This window comes from Cryptomeria japonica, chromosome 7 (genome assembly GCF_030272615.1).
Source record: "Cryptomeria japonica chromosome 7, Sugi_1.0, whole genome shotgun sequence".
In the NCBI taxonomy this organism is placed as follows: Eukaryota; Viridiplantae; Streptophyta; class Pinopsida; order Cupressales; family Cupressaceae; genus Cryptomeria; species Cryptomeria japonica.
The window spans coordinates 790,053,308-790,062,245 of record NC_081411.1 but is presented as its reverse complement, the minus strand read 5'-3'; positions in this window follow the sequence as shown (position 1 = coordinate 790,062,245).

Below are 8,938 nucleotides of genomic sequence, written 5' to 3'. Positions count from 1 at the left end.
TGAAAAATCTAAAGGTCGCTCCTACTACCACCCTAGTTACTAGTGGCTTTAAAGTGTCATTTTAAAGTAAAAGCAAAAGGTTAAGGTCTATTCAAGAAAAAAAGAAATATATAACAATAAATGGAGGTGATGCAGGCAACTCTATCGGGGCTATAAACATTTGTCTAGCAATAGAGCAATGTTTGATGGAAATCAGGGCGATATCCTTGCCAAGGCTATAGATGCTTGTCTGGCAACAAGGCTCTATCTGGTTAGCTATGGGAGTCTGGGTTCATCCATGTAGATTAATTCATTCATATACTCTCTTTCTTATCTTATACAGTGAAGAAGGAATTAATCACGTGCACACACCAAAGTAGCGGAGTCGCTCGCCCTCACATGCAGATTTCTAATGTGTAAAATTTTAATTATGAATTGGAGAACACATCAAGGCTCTCTTAAATTTTATATTGTAGAAATAATATTTCATGCCTAATATTTCTCTTATCTTAAAACATAGGATTTATGTTGTCCCTTCTTTCATGAAGTGTAATCTTTGCTCTGGGAACCTAGATCTCTGCATACAGTTGTCGTGCGGTCTGGTTATCACGAGTCAATTTCTTACACTCTGTGATTGTTTCAAATTACCATCTGAAATAATTTGATGAAAGGTTTGATGTTATTTTAGATTTGTGTGATAAATGAAGTTCTTATGTTTAAACCTTCCATGGTTGTAGGGAATCTAAATATCATTTAGTAGGCATAGTGAGCTCCCGAAGGTTTTCCTTGACAAAGCTTGTTGCTGAAATTTGATCTGAGACATCCGATATGGACTATTAGGAGGCCGGATGAATAAAGCAGTTGGTTTGTGTAACCAAAGATACTAGGTTCACCTTCACAAGTGAAGGTTCCCCTCGTGATTTTCTAGAACTATAAAATTCTCTATAATAGTCATTCTTCTGATCTTTTGATTTATAGATGACAACACCATTCTTTCATTGGGTGCAATGTATGTGATAGGGGGGATCTTAGTTGCTTGAGTCAGCCTGACTCACCCCAAGGCTTTCTTCCTAGCCTAACCCGAGAATACTTCTCTCTATTCCTCTAATCCACTCTAAGTCCTCACTACCGAGGGTTGATACTCTGCACCTTGTGAATTCACTTTCATAGATCCACCAACTCACTATCCACTGAATCTAACCAGACACCTTGCAGGGTTTGCTCTACCATGGATTATACCTACAACTTCTCCTAAGTTGTTTTCCTCCTCATCCTCGGATCTTTCTTCCTATTGATCCCATCTTCCCCTGATTTGGGGCTAATAGTCTAGATTCCAATCTACCCGGCAAGTGATTCCTCTTGGTCACGGATACCTAACCGGGCTATCATCAAGCTCGCCTAGGCCCAGTCTGCTGAAACGGCCAACGCCATTCCCTAGTCTGCCATAAATAGAACTTTACTGTACATGGCTGGCTCTTCTTGACAACCTCCAATAGTCGTGTGGATCCCACGGTGGAGAATGAAGATAGAGCCATGTCTAACTACTTGTCACCAACAGAAAACAAAAACAGAAAGACAATTTTTATCTACAGGGCCGAGCTTGGCACAACTTCAAAATGGAACTCACAAAACACAGGAAAGTAACATCTACTCTATCACATTGGCATTTAGAGATTAAGCCATTAATTACAGTTTTCAATAGAAAATTCAACTCTGAGAAAGAAACCAGAAAACGGTCTTCAAATTGTTATTCAACACAATCCCAATCCAACCTCCTTCTAACCTCTATACAACATGCCCATTGGGTCTTTTATAGCCTCTACGACATGTCATGAATCATCCCTAACGGATGAGATTGAACTCGACACAATCAGTTTCTTGTTGTAACTATCTTTACATTTTCATCGGGTTAGCACCGAAACATTCTTGTCGATGGCCGATGCTGCGCTCTCAACAAAAAGCTTCCTTATCGGGTTGTCGGTATAGCCTAAAACACCTCCTGCCCATGGCCGATGGTGCGCTCCAAACCGTATGCTTTCCCATCAGGTTATCGGGCGGCGCAAAAACTAGTTACATTGATACCCGATAGCTCCACTTCATCTCGCTCCGCTTGCTGCCTTCTCGCTGGGTCCCACCATGGTTGCCGAGTCGCGGGCAATAAACCTCGTGCAACTTGCCATAACGGTATAGAAACCAACGTAGATCAACCTGGGACTTGCTCATCCGTTAGTCGCTCCGCTCGCTGATTTCTTGCTAGGTCCCACCATGGTCGCCAAGTCGTGGGCGATAAACCTCGTGCAGCTTGCCATAGCGGTATAGCGACCAACGTAGATCAACCCGGGACTTACTCACCCGTTAGCTGGCGGTTTCATCAGGCTATCGGGGTAGGTGGAAAACACTCCCGCCGATATCCAATGGTTCGTTTTGACTCACTCCAACCGCTGGCGACTTCATCGGGGCAAGTTACACCGAAAACATGAATTTTCAAAAATGAAGACAAAAATGCACTCCAAGCTCCAAACATACAACCTAATGGACTAGGACTAGTCCTTATGCCAAAATTGCCAAAATTGCAAAGGGTATTTCCTCACCCTTAGGTTCTCCTGCACCAGTATGGTAGGTACCGTTACCATGAGACAAATAGTTGCTTTCCCCTCAAAGTTCGGGTTTGCCTTAACAGAAGCCCCTCATATTCACCACGTGTTGCATCTTCTAATAATTCAAGTCATATTACGAAGTTCCTTCAAATGAACCTTTCTTGCTTGTCACATGTCACGTACGTAGGAAGGTCTCACCAAAAGGTCCAAAAGGGTCATTAGAAGCCCCACAAACTCTCAATGTATACCAACCATATCTCCACTTCAATGGGACAATGATTCTCGATCATTAGGATCCTGACAATCACATAGGATGAATGATGGAAACAATTAACGAAATGATGTGCATGCATGAACTTGAATGATTTTTATGTGTTTAAAATTAAGAAAATCATGAGGATAATGGAAGTGGTTATTCCTCAATCATGATAAAAGCATAAATGCTTCCCATGTCAAAAATCAAGGGAGAATCCATGGATCAAAGCTTTCTAACACAATGGAAACTACCAACGCTATTTTGCCCTCCCAAGAACTTACAAGAAGGCCTCCAAAGATAGTTTCTGACTTCTCCATAGATCTTGTGCCTGGGTTAGTACCAATCTCCAAGGCTCCTTACAAAATGGCTATTGTGAAGCTACTAGAATTGAAGACGCAATTGTAGAAATTGAGTAAGGGTCTAATTAGGCCCAATGTGTCGCCATGGGGAGCTCCAGTTATCTTTGTCAAGAAGAAAGATGGAACTCTACGATTGTGCATTGATTATTGAATGATTAATAAGGAAATGTTAAAGAAAAAGTATCCATTGCCACATATAGATGATCTCTTTGATCAAATGCATGGGGCGATTGTGTTTTCTAAGATAAATCTTATGTCTGGATATCACCGGTTGAGGCTCCTTTAGAATCATATTTAAGCATTATGAGTTCACAATCTTACCGTTTGGACTAACAAATGGCCCAATTGGAGTTATGAACCTAATGAATAATGTGTTCAGGGACTGTCCAAACAAGTTCATCTTGGTATTCTTAGATGATATACTTATTTACTCTAAGAATGAGGAAGAACATTCTCAACATCTTTGATTCATTCTTCAATAACTTGAAGAGTATAGTTTGTATGCAAAGCTCTCAAAATGCACCTTCTTTCACAAAAAGGTTCAATATTTGGGTCATATTATATTCGCTAAGGGAATCGATAAAGATTAAAACAATTAAGGAAAAGCTTGCTCTGAGGAATGTGCACGAGGTCAAGAGATTTATGGGTTTAGCAGGATATTATAGGAAGTTTGTGGAAAACTTTTCTAGGATTACATACCGCATTACCTCTCTTAAAAAAGAGGTAATTACTGTGAATGGACAGAGAAGTGCCTAAGAGTGTTTGAGATTTTGAAAGGGTTGTTGACTACAACTCCAATTTTAAAAGTTCCTGATCGAGAAGGTCATTTTTGTAGTAATATTTGATGCATCAGGAGAAGGATTAGGATGAGTACTCGTGCAAGAAGGGCGAGTTATAGCCTATGAGTCTCGTAAGTTGAAGACTTATGAGAAAAATAATGCTCCTCACGGTCTAGAACTAGTAGTTTTGGTACATGCTTTATAAATGTGGTGACATTACCTACTAGGAATTTTTTTTATGTTGAAGAATGACCATCATGGTCTTAAGTATTTATTTACCCAACCTCATCTTGTTGCTCGACAAAGAAGATGGTTGGAGCTGATTTTTTATTATGATTTTGAGTTCAACTATATTATGGGTAAGGAGAACAGAGTGGTGGATGCCCTGAGTCATATATGACACATCTCATCCATGGTCTCTATTCACTTAGACTTCAGGAATCAGGTTTTGTGCAACTCATTAGGCAACGAGTATTATGAGCAAGTCAAGAAATCATTTTTAGATAACCCCCTAGATCCAAGGTATGATGGATTCAATTTTGATTTATATGGTTTCCTCGGGTATAAGGGAAGGATGTACATTCCAAACTCGGGAGAGTTAAGGAATACTGCGAGGAGAGAAATTCACACTCACCATATTTAGGCTATCTTGGGGTGACAAAACTTCCAGTCAATGTCAAACTGCTATATTTTTGGAAAGGCATGAAGAAGGATGCTGTAAAATTTAGATAAAACACTGAAACGTGCAAACTCATCATCATATTAGTAAACAATAAACTAATTTATCAAAGAGAATAATCATGTATAGGTCAAATGACTTAAACATCAAATCACCCTCCCATCTGATTTTCCAAACAAGTCCAAATCTAAGCACCATAGTCAAGGAAATAAATAACCATCAAAGAGATGAGAAAAACCTCATAACATCAAACCAAATCACCAATAAATCATCACAAACTTGACTATGTTGTGTTAATGCAAAAAAATGTACTTGCATAACCATGACACCATAATCAATACCAATATTTTACCCGCACCCAACTATCACCCACATAAGGCTACAAGTCTCAAACCATATCCAAACACGTCCTCGAACCAAGGAAAAATTGTGTACTTGTCACCATCAAAGTCCAACACTAAAATACACCTATAAACCTGTACTAGGAATCACTAAATGTGATAACCAATCATAGCATCATAAATATCTCATAAAAACATGCACTCCCTCAAGATTTTGCCTCTTAACTAATTTGAATTCTCACACAATCACACCCCAACTCTTGGGAGCCCACACATGTTCAAACAAGTACCAAACTGATTTTGCACCAAAAACTAAAAAATCTACATGATCCATTGTGTAGTACTATCCAAATGTTCTTTGAGTCCTATTCAAAATTGAAAAGTTTGATTATGTATGTTAAATTTATGAGAACAAATGCATGTCTAAGAAAAATATTTGACTTTCGATCCCCCAAAAAAGATCAAAATAGCAAAATCAATAGACCAATCCTATACCGCTATTTAGTGCTTAGAACCAACTTTCCAACGACTAGAAGAAGTCAAAAAGGGACAAAGGGGCCATTCGTGCAACATTCATATGATACTAATGCCAACATGATGTCATACTGACATCATCATTATTGTCAACGTGATTTCATGCTAACATCATTATTGCAAACGCTACTTTGAATTTTTTTATTTTTGGTGGTTTTGAAAGAGTTCAACCTGATGCTAATATAAATTTTAATTTGATTTTAATTCAAAAAGTTTTTGTTTTATGAGTTTAGGTCGACACTGAAAATTTGAACATGTGGTTTATTTTAATATTTGTGGAGCAGTGGTTGCTAAGTTTTACCGACGACTAAGTACCAATTAGTGGGAGGGTAATTGTTGGCGGGTGAGAGTACGTTGGTACTGGTATGCGAGAAGGTGGGGAATGTCGGTATGCTGATTTGTGAGGAACACTGATATGTTGACATAGTTGGAAAAGAGTATGCTGGTACATGGGTGTACAAGTGGGGTAGGTTTGTGAACCCCCCAGTTGACCCCAAATATTAGAATTTTCTTTTCATACTAAAACTATTAAAATGTCATCCCCTTACAATTTTTAAATTTGTATTTTACAAGAATTTTTTTAGGATGATGGGATAATTTTTTTTTAAAAAATTTCTGCATACAAGAGATCCTTGGGGCCATATGATGGTTTGAGCCTTTTTCTTTTGCATTTTTTTTTCAAAATTTAAAAAATAGGCTAAATTTTATGTCAAAATTCATGTCTTGGGCCTCTTGGATCCAATGGTGAGGTCCACTTTTGCCTAGTGGGTTATTTGTGAACCTCCCCCCAAAACCCTCATTATAAAAGCACATCCAAGAAACCCATTTGACCCAACATTTCTTGAACCCGAAATCAACCAACAACCCATTAGAACAACAAATCTAAAACCCTTTATTTGCATTCCACACATGTGTTCCATACTTGTAATGTACCCATGCACAACCATGACTTCACCTTTGCACCTTATCCATTCAAGCTAGGGTTATAACTCAAAATCCAACCATGAAAGGTTTGATACCACTTGTTATGAAATAATCCTTCAAACCTAGTTACATTTAATCCATTTCATACACAACCCATGAGAGAAAAACATGCACACAAGCTTAGAATATTATCATTATTCATATATCAAATAGACAGGCTATAAGATAACACAACATATACCTTGGGAAAACCCTCACCAGGGAAAAAATAGTGTCTAAATTCATCCATACTCCATGTTATTCAACAATAAAGCAATACAAAGTACTTACAGAGTTACAATGAATATTTTCAAAACATCAAGCCTCTCCGATGCATCTTCCATGTGTCCAAACACAAATCTGCACATCCCATCTCACGCTTCACATATGCAACCTTTAGAAAGACTCAATAATGACAACCCGCTCAAACAACCAAAACAAATCACTAACATGTGCTTGCTTTTATAAAATCAAACACACAGAATACAACTAGTGGTAAAGTAAAATCATGTACCACAAAACCATGTCAATACAATACATTGACCCCTCATTTAATATCGGGTACTAAGTTTTCACTCTATCAAATTACTTTCCATAATATTAAATAAATACATAACTTATGTCACAATGTTGCATACACCACATAAAGTGGCCCCAAGAATGTTAATTCCTAGTGATACAAGTCCATCTAGGTTCCCCTAGGTGCACCACACACATAATAATAAATAATACTAAACATTATGCAAGGTGCACAATACCTTATCCCAACAAAGATCACCGAATGCTACAAGGAGAGAGCATACACTAAGATAAGATCCCAAACACAACAAACAACTATTTAAGCCCTTTTTTATTTTTAATCTTCTTAGATTCAGTGGGAAATCAAGTCTTTGACTTTGAGGCTGCAAACAAATGTGTTAGTAGTTTATTTCTTTGACATTTTTGACTAGGATAGGTTGTGGAAAATGATGTTAGATAGATCATTGAAAAGGACAAGTTAGTTTCTTAGTCCAAAAAGTTTAAAATTTTTGGATTAAATTCAACAAATATGACAAACAACTATACCTAACATAATTGCCGATGCACAAAGTGGGTTCACCAATTTGTAGACAAAACTCTCAAAGCCCCAAATTTATGTTTGCATTGATTTACACAATGTATTTGCTAATCCTTCCACAAATTCATTAAAATATGCTACTTGCATATAAAATGCGATTAAGTTAGCCAAACATGGGTAAATTTATTGCAATTGATAGAAATAAAGAATTAAGCAACATAACCCCCTAAAAACCAATTCCTTGTCTAAAAATAAATAAATATGAAATTCATAAAATGGTGAGAAATGTGATTTAGATAGGTTAAATGGTTGAGTTTAGGTCTTGCACAATCACTTAATCTCTGATGCACTTTTGCCAAAGCACAAAGTGATATCATGGATTTGGCATGTATTGATTGAATTGGGCTTGCAATGACATAAAGCTACACAAAATGTCAATTTTTTAATCAGTGAATAGGGACATGGGTCCCTTTGGACATGCAAAATATATGTACAAGTAATTATGCTTATTATGAACAATTCAAAACACTAAATTGAACAACACAACCACAAAGAAACACTCATATTAGGTCATTATAAATCCAAAAAAGGAGCATAAAATAACATCAATTAATCCACGCTTAGACTTCTTGGCTGCATTTAAAAAGTTGATGTGCCCAATTTGATTGTTGATGTGTGCTCAAATTTTTGCAACATAACATTGTATTCTTTGTTGTTTATTGTGAAAATGGCTAGGATATGATTTTATTTATAAATTATTGGGTAAGTGGATGAATGACTAGGATGAATTGAGGAGATCAAACACTAAGAGTGTTTGAGATCTCTCAAGCAAGGATAGCATGCCAAGTATTAAAATGAGGCTAGATGTGAGAGGGAGATTCAAGTTTTAAGGATAACCAAGTGGTGAGATTGTGCATGGGAAATAATGGATGGATGGTACGGAAAGGGGCTATTTGGAGGTACCTCCAAGTACCTTAGGAAGGTTCGTCATGAAGGTGGCTTTTGTCACCACCTTATTTTTTGGGTACAAAGGGAATTAAAAATTCCTATTTATGAAATTGAAGAGGATTTGTCCATACTTTCCAAGTACATGGGAGTATTTTAAAGATAGAGTATTTAAGGTTGACCAATGCCTATCATGTACATGGGAGGACAAGTGGAATTTTGAGAGGATTTGGAGTGGTCAAATCCTCACTTAATCATTGGATTAGGCATGCACACATGATTAGGTGAAGGTTAGGGGATAATGGTGGATTAAAAAAAAAGTTATGGAGAATGGATAAAAGGATTATATAGTTGGTATGAAAATTATTTATTTTTTTGGAATAAGGGGGAATACAAGATAGGTAATAATCGTAAAATAATTAGTTACCCTAGATTATACTTTAGGGGAT